Source organism: Schistocerca piceifrons, chromosome 3 (genome assembly GCF_021461385.2).
Source record: "Schistocerca piceifrons isolate TAMUIC-IGC-003096 chromosome 3, iqSchPice1.1, whole genome shotgun sequence".
Taxonomy (NCBI): Eukaryota; Metazoa; Arthropoda; class Insecta; order Orthoptera; family Acrididae; genus Schistocerca; species Schistocerca piceifrons.
Window position 1 is genome coordinate 445,577,042 of NC_060140.1, and position 15,914 is coordinate 445,592,955.

Below are 15,914 nucleotides of genomic sequence, written 5' to 3' on the forward strand. Positions count from 1 at the left end.
TTACCACTGAGGCCGCGCTTTCTGGATATTTTGAATTCATGTCTGTTATTACGGTAGTAATATGCAGCTTTTCTGATATTGCACGATATTTTCTTAATCTTCTTTGGAGAACTGTTCCTTTTTGTCTAGTTTGTTAACGCTGCACTGGAACTTTTTGAGAGGTGTTGACACGTTTAAAAGAAACATCATCTATATATCTTTTACAGCACCATAATTTCTCCTTTCTGAAAAGCTGACTATTGAATTTTTCTTCTTACAGGTGCCTTATATACGCCTACACGTCGCTTGTTGTACCATATATTAGCACTTCTATGGCTAGATCATCAGGAATCTAGTGTACAAATGTTGTCATTGACCAAAAATTGAGTGTAACTACCTTGAACAACCAAAGTTATATGAATTCGACGAGTCAGATCTACATACGTACTCTTTTCCTCTTCAAAAGTTCTGGAATGACGGCCATATTAATCGTCCCCGTTGAATCCAGAAATGACCATCAACTTTGCCCAAGGGTTTAAAATTTAGTCCGGAATACTGATAAACTGTAGGCCCCTTATTTCTTTTTTCTCTCAGAAAGTAGTTCAAATGGTTCAAATGGCTCTGAGCACTATGGGACTCAACTGCTGAGGTCATTAGTCCCCTAGAACTTAGAACTAGTTAAACCTAACTAACCTAAGGACATCACAAACATCCATGCCCGAGGCAGGATTCGAACCTGCGACCGTAGAAAGTAGTAGGAATAAATTCTTTTCCTACGTAGGCTGAATCATTTACTTATAGGTTGGGTGCCACAGAGAAAATGGAATTTGGAACATTCGGAGCATGGTTGATAATTGGCTACGACCTACACTTTTGGTCATCATCAAGTAACCCAGTCTTATTTGGTTAACCCAATATCCTTTGTATTTAGCAGCACCCACGCAATTTTTTCGTTGTAACTGGACGTTGTGGATTAACTTCATTCGCGTTATTTATCAGCACTGGTGGTCAATAGGATACATCCCGCTTATCCCTTCAATTATCTGAGCGGATATAAACGATTTTGTTCTTATTTTGAATACTGACGAATGCGATGAATAAGAAATAATATCCGATGAAATCCATAGGCCAGTTACGAGTTGCTGATAGCCATCCTATTACAGACTATTACCATGACACAACTATTATGATGTACGTATTTTCATTCTGCCCAAAACGTTAAGACGTATTCGATTAATTTTGAAGTGTAATATCACCGCGTTGAAATATCCAATATGATTTAGCGAGATCCAGTAATTCAAGCTAACCGCCGAACTAACGACAGTAGAATCGTGACGCAATTTTCTATGCTCGGGGCTCCGAGATTTCCTTCTGATATAGTGGTGCGTTAGGTTGGTTAGGTTCGTCTCTAATGGCCTTTCTTTATACACGAATTCACGCCGCAACTGGGAAACAAAGATAATCGAAGTATTTCAGATGTGATGCTGTAGACAATTGCTGAAAATATTTGAGGGCATTGTGTGTAACTGCTGCGCTGAAATGAATATGTTGGTGCAGCAGAATAAGTCGTGGTGCGCCACGTCACAGCAGAAAGAACACTGATGATCGAGAAAAAATCTCCATGTAACTTTGGCTACAGTGAGTGATAGGCTGCCGTCCCTTACCTGCCAAATTATCTCAGCATTCTCCCCTCATTCCCTACTCTCGGATCTCCCTTCGTGTAGTTGTAGTGCTGACAGGGTTCGCGAGTGCAACAGTCGCATTCTTAGTTTTCGTCACAATCCTGTTCCGTGAGCGCCCGTCACGATCACTCAACACACATTTTCGTCCTCTTTGTGACTTAGCGGATGATGTTTCAGCTTTCCCTGTATACGACATAGATCTTCGCCACAGTTGCTTACAGAAACACCCACCATACGAACACTAACACTTTGTTCACGTTCGGATTAACATAGTTCCGAATTAATGCACTCACAACTACATTGAACAGGTCTTGCGCTGATTCAATATTCTTGTGCAGACTGATAGGAAATATCAAACGAATATTTGAGACGACAAGGTAACACAGCAACATATTTTGAGAATTATTGAAATTGGAACTGTAATCCATATGCAGGCCCACAGCGTAAGAACATTTAGTCTTAAACAAGTAAAACGGATAACCTCGTAATGTGAAAACTACACCACAGGGACTTAGTTAAATTTAGACGACCGTCTCCAGATTCAAGAGAGACACGTCTCGCTTCACGAAGAACGATTTCATATCATCTTTCGCGCCTCTTTTGTGATCTCTTGATGTAACTTTAAAGTATTCGCCTTCATTATGTACAGTTATAAAATGTTCGTAAGAGAAAAATTTTAAACTGCACAATACTCTCGAGGTTTTCCTTTCACTGTTTTTTTATACGTTCCCTTTCCGAGCAGCTCTTTCTTGCCAAACCGTAACGTCTGAAGCAGATTTACATTCGCATGATTTTCTTCACTGAGATAAAGTACATCGGAGAGAGGTTCACATTCCAAGAGTTACGTTCATGGTTATCATACTACTTTCTAAATAAATAATTGAAAACAATCTCCTCAGTTGAAGAAATAATTCATTACTATTCAATTCAATAATTAATTTGCCATCATAACACATAAAAAGTTATTCTATTCTGAAACGTTATGACATACAGCCGGCCGGTGTGGCCGAGCGTTTCTATTCGCTTCAGTCTGGAACCGCGCGACCGCTACGGTCGCAGATTCGAATTCTGCCATGGGCATGGATGTGTGTGATGTCCTTAGGTTAGTTAGGTTCAAGTAGTTCTACGTTCTAGGTGACTGATGACCTCAGATGTTAAGTCCCATAGTGCTCAGAGCCATTTGAACCATTATGACATACAGACTTTTTGTGCTTGTTAACTGGAAGAGAGCTTTGTGATCTTGTTAATTAAATAATGACTGAAAGGAGTGCAACTTCTTTATTTCTAACATAGAATTTGTCATATTTATTATTTTGTGATAATGGATAAATTAAAAATACATAAATTTTTGTTTGCAGTAGTTGTTCGCGATGAGGTCCCCTCTATTTCATACCGTTCTACTGAAGGTCTAAAATAACTCACATTTCTTCTTAACTACGTCGGAATTTACTATTCGATAGCAGGACCATTTCCTGGAAAATGCCTTATTTATTCTAGAAGGCTTTCTAAGGTTTTTATGTTCCAGATCTTCCCTATCACTATCATGATGAATTAAGGTCGTTACCACTCCATATTATGTTTCAGAACATTTCACAGCCCATATGATGCTTTTGAAAGTCCTGCGTACAGCTTTCACTTCTCAGTACAAGGTACTAGGCGTTATACTAAAGCAATCACCAGTATCTATTGCGAAACATTCTGAAAGACTAAAAAGAACAACGTAATTTCACAAGACTGCCAATAAAATCTCGCTTTTGAAATAAACGTAGCATTTCCGTGTTGGTGCCATACGCAGTATAGCTGTTAATGTATTATATTCTACCGCTTTACAAGTACAGTTCTCTAAAATGTTCAAATGTGTGTGAAATCTTACGAGACTTAACTTCTAAAGTCATCAGTCCCTAGGCTTACACACTACTTAACCCCTAAATTATACTAAGGACAAACACACACACCCATGCCCTAGGGAGGACTCGAACCTCCGCCGGGATCAGCCGCACAGTCCATGACTGCTGCGTCGTAGACCGCTCGGCTAATCCCGTGCGGCTACAGATCTCTATTTTCCTCGAAAACGGCACCTGTAGTTAGTACAATACTTCCATAATTTGATATGGGAGGGGGAGGGGGGGTGGGAGAACGCTAGATTTTTCAGTTCCATCGCCCGAAAAATATTCTAGAACATTTTTTTTCCACGTTGAAGATATGTCTACAAACAAAAGTTCGCAATAGCTATTGTTGAAATATTGACAAGCGGCCACAGCATTACAGCAGGTTAGAGAGCGATCTCTCAACGTACAGAAAACGTATGGACAAATTCTGTGTTTCGGCAATGTAAACGATCTGAAAGAAAAGCAAATCATCTCGAATTGCACTGGTTAGTCAAGAAATACGTTTGATACATTTGACCAAAAAAACATCCTGAAAACTTCCGTGATAAACGTTTTCGTCTCCAAGCGTGACTATCTAGTGTTGATTTACCGTCCTAATGCAGTTAGACTTTAATTTTTCGAGTATAAAGAAGAGTGTGTTTAATTTTAAAGCTCATTTGTTTTTAGTCGAATCGCAGAGAGCTGTGCGTTAGTCAGAGGGGTTTCCAGTCTGGAGCATTTGGAAAGTCAATTTCAGCTTTTACGTAGCAACCAATAAAAATCAAGTGAAAACCTTCACCGGTCCTAGGCAGTCAATGAATCTATAATCTCCTTTTGGGTCTATATGACCCAAGCAAATATACAAATACGTGAACACTTACCTGATGCATGCGTATCCCTCAGTATGTATAACAGATTACAGTCGATGACTTGTTGAACACATATTCTAAGTAACTTAGCGGAATTTTTTTATTATACACTGGCCTTACATCTTTCATTAACTAGTCGTGGGAGTGGTGTGGGTTGCTGTAAAACCTAAATCTTTACAGGGAAATATTCTAGCAAATTGGGAATGGAGCAAATGACTTGCAAACTGGAAATACTTGCGAAGAATACCCTAGTTCCATCATTTGCCTAATAACTGAGGGAAACCTACGAGGCAACGTGTAAGAAATTTGAACAACGGACTGAACATACATTGTGTCTACGCTATGACCCCTTTCTTAATAGAAAGCTTTTAACCTAATGATGGGAACTTAATTCGTAAACTATGTTGTAATGTAATTAGTAATCACGATTAATTCTCCGAGCGATCTCCTTGACAGTGTGAGCTAGTGCTTTACATACAAAAGCGAAAAGAATTGGCAGGAATAGAGAAAGCTGTATCTTACAAATCATTTCACGTAACACTGTAACTCGTCCGTAGCCGAAGTAGCTGACGCACACCAGTGCGGTGGCGCTGGACTCTGAGGTAAGCTGGTTTGAAACGTGCTGATGTAAAATGTTCACAGCCAGTATTTGACCGTCAGTGGCAGGGGAGGTGGTGGAGTAAGGTTGCTGATCACCAATCCCTGCGCCAGTGTTCTGGATTGACTTCCAAACCACTCCACAGTCTCATGAATTGAGGTTATGTGACGCCGTTAAGGGTGACCCATTCGATCGAAGGCGGTCCGCTTGGTGCTATTTGAGAGAAGCAGTCTATGTGCCGGCACCATGCTTCACCATCTCCCCTACCTTCAGCCATAACAACACAAACGCAGCACTACACTGAGCAAACACTCACCACTGTCACCCACAAGACACAGATACACACTTGACACCTCATAACAGGTCGGAGGAAGGCAACGGCAAACCACCTTCATTAGGACCTTGCGTATAGTGGCGACGCTACATTCCAGCAGCTGCTCCTCTACGCTCATTCCGTGAGTATGGAACTAGGATTACTGGGGCTTGAAACGTTACATTGAATGGAAACAGAACCACATGCAGTACGCCCTCAAGGAATTGAATAAGCAGATCGTCTGTAGTTTACACACTTAGCACTTGCAGTAACTTTATGGCGCACTACTTTTAAAACCAATTTATGCCCGCTTCAGAATATGGTCTGTCGTCTACATATCCCCCAGTCACACGCCGGATCTTTATCAAGGGCACATCTCACCATCTCCCATCTGCATAATCGTACATCAACTTGTATCCTGTCTGATGTGTAATTAGAAGCTGGTACTTGCTTAGCCCTTCAATGAAAAAAGACAGTTCTGAGATTTCCCCTGTTATGTATGGTATTTACTTTTACAGTTTTTACGTTAAATGCAGATCGGCAGGTAGCTGAAGTCAATTCACTGCATTAAGCAGTGGTGCAGAATAAGACAGCGGCAAGTAAGAAACTAGTTCCGACAGAGACAGAGGTAGCGACGAGATCATATGGCGTAGTAGTGAATCACGAGAGTAGGTAGGGGAACGCAAGCCTTGAGATCAGATCTTACTCAGCGATATATATACACAGGACACCACTAGTGCTCTAAAGCGAAAAACCGATTTTACTTTATTAAATGTTAATTATTGGAGTCCATCTTCGGCATACTGCTACTGGGAGAAGCCTACTGTCGTCGAGCTTCAATACAATAACAATGCTGAGCAGTAAACGAGTATATTTACTAAGAAATGAATATTGTTAAGTTACCGAAGATGTAACAAAGGCTACGAAGTTTTCTGCTGCAAGCAAGAGATTTCGGCTGCGCGCCAATCTCTCCAGTCGACAACGGGATGCACTCGGAGCCTGTTCATAGGTGATTGCTAGTATTACCATTCTTTGGGACTGTAACTTTTTGAGGGGAGTTTTTTCATAATATTTACTACTGCACGGCTCTTGCAAATAATTGCATCCCAGGAATTATTTCATATAACTACTCACGAAGGCATCTTTTGAAGAAGCTAATGCGCTACAAGAGCCCCTTTGATGGACAACATACGCGAGAGCTTCAGAGACGACCAGGTAGCGGGAAGTCTTACACGTCAATTCACTAAGACAATCCATGAAACAGTCGCCTCTCTGGTGGAAATGCTTGGCCAGTATACCGTACTGTAACGTAGCACCGAGCGAGGTGGCGCAGTGGTTAGCACACTGGACTCGCATTCGGGAGGATGACGGTTCAATCCCGTCTCCAGCCATCCTGGTTTAGGTTTTCCGTGATTTCCCTAAATCGCTTCAGGCAAATGCCGGGATGGTTCCTTTGAAAGGGCACGGCCGATTTCCTTCCCAATCCTTCCCTCACCCGAGCATGAGCTCCGTCTCTAATGACCTCGTTGTCGACGGGACGTTAAACTCTAACCACCACCACCACTGTAACGTAGCAAGTTATTACGAGATAACACTCGATGCAGTATGGCATGCAGCCGTGTAGCACGGTAGCTTCAGGATGCCTACGTTTTTTCTTCTCTGTGACACACAGCGCAGCTGACGCTACCGTCCGTGTGAATAGTCTCAAGTAACATTCATTCGGTACGCAAATTCATACCCCCTACGACTCTAAACATATAGTAACTATGATTCGATTTTGTTCAAACTTGGTACACAATCTTTCTTTATTAAGGAATGGTTCCTGTTAAAATTTCAGATTTTTGTCCATTATAGTTATGGAGATTGAGAAAATTACTGAAATGACCTAAAACTGACACTTACGTCTTAAAACTCAGCTAGGGACAGTAACCAGATATCTTTTATTATCGTCTGAAGTCATAACAAAGCTCACAGAATATAAAAGCACTTAATTGGAATTTTCTTTTCAAATGTTTAATTACTCTACATTACGTAGCATAAATAATCATTCGAAATTATTATTTGTTTATTACTTTGTTGTGTGAATACATGGAAATGAATGAGAGAGTGTATGTGGTAAATATGTCAAAACTTAATGTAAAACCTTAAAAAAATTGAACCGTGGGAAAATTGTGTTGCAACCACGATGCTGATTACATATATCGATGTGTGCTAGCGGAATAAGTTTCTATACTAATTTAAAGAATATTTTGCATTTCGTTCTATTTTATTAAACAACGTATTAGATATTGAAATTGTGATGACGTATACGACTATCTGATTAGCGGTTGGCTGAGGCAAGTTTTGCTGCGAGAACGATCTGGAAGGATTATTCTGATTGGTCATTCAGATCAATAGCCAATCAGAATTAAACGGTTCCCGCGCGCAGGTAGTTAGATAGGTAGAGAGGAGAGGAGCACCGAGATAGTCGCTCGCTAACCTGCTTCCAAGTAACACCATGTTAGATGTCTCCGTGAAAATAATATGTAAAATAAAGAACTAGTGCGTTCATTGCGTTTAAAACGTGTTGTCACTAAGGCGGCTTAAGTTACGAACCTTTTGAGGAAAGTGTGACATTTCGGAACTAATTAGTTGAAGTTTTATAAGCGTATTGATCTTTTGGTCGTAGAGATAATTCCGCATGGCATATGCCGTGTTCTTTATGGAATGGTTTGGCGAGTACTTCTAACATAGGAGACCACTGAAACGACCGAATTTTCAACTCGCTAATAGTGGTGGGTCAGTTACTGTTCGATCGCAAATTTAATCGGGTCGGACTTGCAGAAATTCGGGCTGATTTTTCGTGTGAAAAATGTTGTATAGACAGTGAACTTGGAATGATAGAGCATTTGCCTTATTAAATACGGACTTGATAGCCATTTCATGAGCTTCCTTATGAATAAAAAGACGTTAATAGAAATTTTAAATGCTTTCTGCAATTAAACTGCATTCTCCTACAGCCCGAAATTTGTGAAAGTGAACTTGCAGGAACTGATTTGCAACTTGAGTTACGAGGACTCTGTGTGGTGGGTATTAGGTAGTGGTTTCATCAATGCTGCTTTACACTGCCAAGCGTGTATCTACTACTGCAGAGTGAAGGGACGTCGGAAGGAAGAAATATAGAGGTAAGTGAACTGCTCGATGAAAGAGAACCCGCCCCGCCGCAGTGCCTTTTCTATGCCACATTTTACGGGATCGTTTCTGAACTGAGAAACTTGTATGGTGATTTGGGTCCATGAGGGAGACTGCATAATTCATTTTCCTCGAGTATTAAAACCCCGTGCTTTCTTTCAATATCTGTGCTAGTAATATTTCACTACGGACTGTCTTTTTCTTTTCTCTCTTTTTTTTTTTTTTTTTTTCAGCGTTCGCACACAGCATATGAAGTTTAGTAACATTCCTAACCAGAACTTAAAATGTGACTCGGTGCGAACTCCACAGTTGGTTCCCGCCTCAGTTTTTCCAACATTAAATGACGACACCTGCTGTTCAGATGGCCGTCCAAATAACTGAAGCAGAATTGGGTGGTCGGTCGACTTCTACCACAGTGGAATAATAATAAGTCTTACAAAATTGCAAGAGGATGGTTGGGTAGCTGTATGTGTACTCATATAAACGCGCGTATGAAATAAGTGTATATAAAATGCATGTTAATATTTTTGCGAGGCTTCCAGGTAACCGGTAACGGACACTGGGGTGAAATTATGCTCGCAAGACTAAGCTTCAGCAATAATGTTCTGCCTAGTGAAATGAATCCCTAAATCAAAGTACGAAAGACGCCGTAAGTGCAGAGGAGTATCCTCAACGCAAAAGAGAAAAATTCGATTAATTTCAGATGCAAGAATGCGAGTTTAAGACAGAGAGATGAAGCGAGGGTGGGACCGGCTCGGTGTTGTGAGAAAATTCAATTACGGTAACAAATTCGACTAGGTGATTTAACAGCCCCGCCTGCGCTTGGCGGAACAAGATTACTGACAAACTGGAAGGCGACTGTTGGAGAACGAGAGACAGAAATGAAGCACAAAGGATTTTCTGACCGACATTAGGAACTACAGGGTGTCCCAAACGTAATGAAACGTTTTTCATTTTGTCATTAGAATACCACTTTCCTTGCTGCAGCAGAAGTCTTTAATCTATCAGATGCCACATGGAGATCACGTCTGGAAAACAGAATTATATGGTCACCATTTATATGGTACAGTGACAAATTCGTGGAACCGTACATTCCTCAAGAGCATGTAGTGTTCCCTACGACAGTCCACAAAGATGAATTTTTAATTTTGTTTATTTAATGAAGAGGGTGTTATCCTTGTGTAATTCGAATTGTTATAGTTTCAGACAGGTAGAAAACTTTTTGACAGATTAACCAGCAGAGTCTTGCGCTATTGTGAATCAGCTATGATTGCATTTCGATATGTTGTGCAGCCCAGAATCGTAGCCCGCAGCCAGTGGACGATTAGATTCACAGTGAGAGCGCTGCGCCATATCGTTGAAACCACATGTCGCCATCCTCCAAATTCAAAACAGCCGGTAATCAAATGTGCGGCTTGTGTCGATAACGTTCACTGCCCACACTAAAAATATTTCCAAATCGACCATCAAAAGGAAAATTCAGAGTAAACAATATAGTGTGATTCGACAGCACACGTATATTTGTTTGTAGTGAATAAAATCTCTCATGAGCACGTTCATACTGCTGCGTTGTTCAAATGCCACTATTATGTTTGTTGAAATGAGCCTCGTTAGTTTTCATTAACATTTTGTAGAGGCCTACTTTTTTGGTGACCAGAATCTATTTGTTCTGGTTGGTTGGGGAGCAGAAATCTTTGAGGAGGCTGAACAGATACTTGTGTGCGTCACCCTTCAGAATTAGAGTTAGTTTAGGTTAGTGACAAACTGAGAGTTTGCATAAGAATCCTAGTTATATCTGAATGTCAGTGGTGAAGCGAGGTATTTTTCTAAACATCAGTTGCTGAGTTACTTGAGGGCTACGATTGTCAGCAAAGAGGTAACCTAGAAGGAAACGCATTCAACATTGCGAAACAGGGATCTTAGAAGTATTATCGATATATTTTATTAAAACTATTAGTGTATGTAAGTAAATTGATAGTACTCTACTGGCCATTAAAATTGCTACACCAAAAAGAAATGCAGATGATAAACGGGTATTCATTGGACAAATATATTATAGTAGAACTGACATGTGATTACATTTTCACGCAATTTGGGTGCATAGATCCTGAGAAATCAGTACCCAGAACACCCACCTCTGGCCGTAATAACGGCCTTGATACGCCTGGGCATTGAGTCAGAGCTTGGATGGCGTGTACAGGTACAGCTGCCCACGCAGCTTCAACAAGATACCACAGTTCATCAAGAATAGTGACTGGCGTATTGTGACGATCCAGTTGCTCGGCCACCATTGACCAGACGTTTTCAATTGGTGAGAGATCTGGAGAATGTGCTGGCCAGGGCAGCAGTCCAACATTTTCTGTATCCAGAAAGGCCCGTACAGGACCTGCAACACGCGGTCGTGCATTATCCTGCTGAAATGTAGGGTTTCGAAAGGATCGAATGAAGGGTAGAGCCACGGGCCATAACACATCTGAAATGTAACGTCCACTGTTCGAAGTGCCGCCAATGCGAACAAGAGGTGACCGAGACGTGTAACCAATGGCACCCCATACCATCACGCCGGGTGATACGCCAGTATGGCAGAGCGTGAACTGACACTCGTCGTGCATTGAAATGGGTAGGAACTACGGTAAAGTTACAATACTCCTTTGGCATAATTGACGACAACAGGAACGTATTAATTTTACACAGCTAAACAACTTCTTTTTTAATTATAGCAATTTCCCTCTTGTCTGTATATACAACATCTAGGAAAGCCTAATATTGCTCATAACTACTGTAATTGTCGATGAGTTTCACCTCGGAAATTAAACATATGGATGAATTTGGACGAGTGGGGTTAATATACGTACAAATGGTCGACGGTGTCCGTCGATGATAGGTTGAACTTTATTAAAACCGTAGTTAATCGTTGCCTAGGTCTTTATGAGACCATCCCTCCTTTGTAAAATACCATAGCTTACGAGTAGACTGGAACAATTTCCGCTGAATACTGTTTAAATACTTAGATAAATGTAGTATTTGTTTTCAGTGCCGTAATGAAACTGACAATATGCATCGAGAAGCTGTCTCTTTTGTGATACCTGCCAATCCAGACATCCATGTCATGTCGCCACACTAGAAGGTGTCTCATCCGCTGCAGAACTGCTTCGATGGACACTAGACCAGTAAGGAGAACGCATACGCGCAGGCTGTAAGTGTGTGGTGTCAGCAGAGGCGGCCCTACCGGGGCGTGCCAGAGCTAGCTTGGCGCAATGACCTGATTCTGAAGTTCGGTTGACTAGTTAATCCAGCCCTCGTATTCGAAAAATTTTTTATGATGCTTATTTTTGGGAAATGTTCTACTGCATATGTGACTTCACACATTAAAGATTATGTGTAACTAAGATAAATAACACGTTAAGTAAATCTAACAAATTCAAAACGCGAGTTCCTCAGGATGCTGTGACCAGTCCGATATTAATGAAAACTTTCATCAATTACCTCTCCTCATACAAACCTACAAAAGAAGCGTAAACGGCACAGTTTGCAGAAGATATAGTGTATTGGATTCCATTACCAAAAAATATTTGCAATCACTTGTAAAATAAAATTAACCAAGTGATATACCACCTTTAACAGTGGTCATAAGAACATTTCATGGAAACTGTCGGAAGATCTACTATCAAACATTTTCTTTGTGTCATTCTCAATCAAAAATACCTCTAAAAATTAGATAGGTAGATACGCAGCAGAAGAACACCTCAAATTTATAGTGGTTTATATATCAAATATTAAACTGGCAGGCACACATAAATAAAACTACTCAGAAAGCAAGAAACAGACTTAGCATACGGAAGAGATTAGCTATTAGTAAATGGGGATGCTCAAGCAAATAGCCCAAGGGCACCTAAAGAAGCTACATAAGACCAATTTTAGCATATTGTAGCAAAACATTTGCTGCTACCAGAAATATCAGCAGATTAGAAAAGACCAGAACCAAGCATTAAGTGCTATAACTGGTGGATCAAAATCATCACCATTAATATAAGAATTCTAACCGGAATAGAACCTATTGAAATAATTATCAAACGTTAGCACTGCTTCAGTATGAGAAGCTGATTCGTCTGTCCAATCAAGCTGAATAGCCAAAACTTAGGGATTTATGTAACAGTAACGTCTGACAGATGAAAACAAAAATTAGCTTCACCCAAAAAGTAGAAGACATTAAGTCACAATATCAACAGGCAAAATTTGATGCTGAAAAATATATTTTCCACTATCTCCAATATTGCTTTCTCAACTGCATTACCAGTTCGGCATAAAGGATAATTAGAAGATAAGGTGAAACAGAAAAAATAACAGTGAGCGCTAAAGCACACGAAACAGTACAACTGTGATACGCTGAATCTCAGTGGCTCCACATCTATACAGATAGCTCATCAAGTGAAGAAGAAGGAAATCTAGCGTAGGAACGTAAAGCAAAATTTTCTCGTTTGATCAACCTGTAGGATCGTAAGGTGAAGTTGCAGCCATCAGAACTGCAGCAAGTCAGCTAAATAATTGTGTAAACATGTTCGACAAAGATTCATAGCAGCAATATTGGCTGTTATCAACACACAAGATCCAAAAAACGTTGAAGTTCAAGAAGGGCAAGAAGTAAGTAAATATCTATAGCTGGGGATCAAGACAACGGCAGTTCACTGGATTTTTGTGAGCTAGAAGGACACAAAAATTAAACTGACTGGAAAAACGAACATTTATATTACAATCAAAAACATTATTAACAACAAATTTCCAGAAGAATTAAAAGGTCGAACAATATTTTATATTGGAAGTAAATTTGGGAAACCTCAAGGACAAATCGGTAAGGCTGATGGACCAAGAAAAGAAGCAGTAGCCGTTTTCCGCTTTACAACTGGACGTGACTGTTTGTGTGCCCATCTGCATAAGATCTCCATCATCTCTCTTCAGAATGTGTTCTGTCAGAAGGTTAGTCCGATCACGAACAAAGAACATTTAAAAGCGTATTCAAAATTAAGTTATTGTAATTCACACTTAACATCGTTTTATTGGGAAGCAAGAAGGTGGATGGAAATAAGTAATGTGCCAGAACATTAAAATAATAATAATTTACGTAACACACCTTTTAATATCTTCATTTATTATCATACATATTTACGATATAGAAAGATGAAATTAGTTTTCCAGTTTTAAAAAAATAAAAAATAAAAAAAAACAGTTTGGGGGAATATCCGGTGGGCTGTGGGGTGAATGGCAATTTGGAATGAGAATGGAGGTGTATTATTGCAGACTATGCAGTTGTTCAAAGCATTTGTCCCAAGGTGGCGTGGTGGGTGGAGCATTTGCCTAGTAAGTAGGAGACCCACATTCGAATCCCAGCCGGGGCACAATTTTTTTTTCGTCGCATGATAGATCTTTGAGGCCTAAAAATGTCTCTGGAACAACAGAGTTTTATTATTTTGAAAAAAAAAACAGCTATGTGCGCAGTTCTGGTCCGTGCCGTAGATTTTTCGTACAAACTTCTAGACAAAATCATGACAAGTATATAGCATTAATATGTAATTTAATCATCAGTCTCTTCAATACAATGGTCACACAGAGTAGTATAATAGTTACAGTACACATAAGTCACATGTTTGGACTGCCTCTGGTCCTTGTATGTCCGATGGCCACTCAGCTACGTATTCGCTGTCCGCCTGCTTAGCTGGGTGGTAACATGTTTGCCACCCATGCTCAGGGCCTGGGTTCGATTCCCGGACGGGTTGGAGATTTTACTCCACTCGTGGACTGCGTGCTGTGTTGTCATCATCGTCATTTCATACTCGTCATCGGCCACAATTTGCCCAACTGAAACGTGAGAATGTACTGTGCACGAATGACCACGCTTCAGATAAACAATAGTTTTAAGTACTTCATTTGATAGCTAAGAATATGAGGTGGCTTCAGAAAGAAACACGGTTGCTGTACGGGCAATGAAAAAAAAGTTGTAGCCTATTTAACGAAGCGAGCGCCGCTTAGAAGGCAGCTGGATGACAGACAGACGGACGGCCAGAGCGGAAGTAGCGAGCCGAAGGCTTCCGATAAGAGCCGAGTCGGGCGCGGTAGGCCAGCACGTTGACTTAAAAGAAAGTGAAGGCGGAAGGACACAGGAAAGCCAGGGGTAGCTTAGAAATACGACGCAGCATCCACAGGCGGACTGCCCTTGGCGATGGAGAAGGTGGACTGGTCCGACAAGAGGCCGCCGAAGGGTAAAAAAGTTGTTCGTTTGAAAAAACTTTAAATTAGAGAAGACAGCCAGAGTAAAATTTGCTGAAGAGTCTAAATAAAAAGTGTATATGCGCAGAGAGCAACGGGGAAAGTATAAGGTAAAATTTGCCTGTTTTAAGGGAAGAGATGGTGGCTGATGTCACCAGCGGTTTAGTGTGGGAGAAAAAGGGGCGCACAATACGCCATTGTGGAGGAACAGCGGTTACACCGGGGAGCAGTTCACTCCAGCAAGATTACCAAATAAGCTTTGTTTTTTGGCTAAATGTGAATATGACCGTGACCAAGTAACGTTCGCGTAGGTGGTGAAGTTATTTTGACTGTGAATGAATGTTTCTCTTAATATGTGACAATTACTGAGGTACAGACGCAAATAGTTAACTGAACAAAGCTTAGTGCATGGAACGACACGGCAGTCATTGAACACGGTAAGTCAGCTGTTGTGCTCTCTCCTGCTGTTGCAATTCTATTTATGTTTCCAACCAATGATCATTATGACCAATTGGTTATGATCATGCTTGTTTTTATGTGGGGTGTCAAGTGTAAGTAAAGACTGAGTTCCGTGGCCTCCGGTAATACAAGATCCTGGCCTAGTGCACTAAAAGACCCACGTGACAGCTGAGTGAATTATATTAACACGATCACTATTAGGATTAGTCTGATTGAGACAACAACCAAATGCTGTCGGTATCCGACAGTGGTCTTAAACCCATTTAGTGTGACATATCCGTCTTACCGCTATCTGGCTGGATTCTGGAGTGAAAACTATGATTTTGCAACTTGTTTGTAATAAATTGTATCAAAGAATTTTGAGGTTAACCTGTCTCTAGAATATAATTGCTTTTATCAGAGCTGCGTTGCATTATTTAGTAGCGCCGGAGTTCCTCTCCAAAACCTTAGTTCTACGTTTCCAGAATGAGATTTTCACTCTGCAGCGGAGTGTGCGCTGATATGAAACTTCCTGGCAGATTAAAAGTGTGTGCCACACCGAGACTCGAACTCGGCACCTTTGCCTTTCGCGGGCAAGTGCTCTACAGTCTGAGCTACCCAAGCACGACTCATGACCCGTCCCCATCGCTTCAGTTCTACCAGTACCTCGTCTCCTTCCAAACTTCACAGAAGCTCCTCCGCGAACCTTGCAGAACTAGAGTTCCTGGAAGAAAG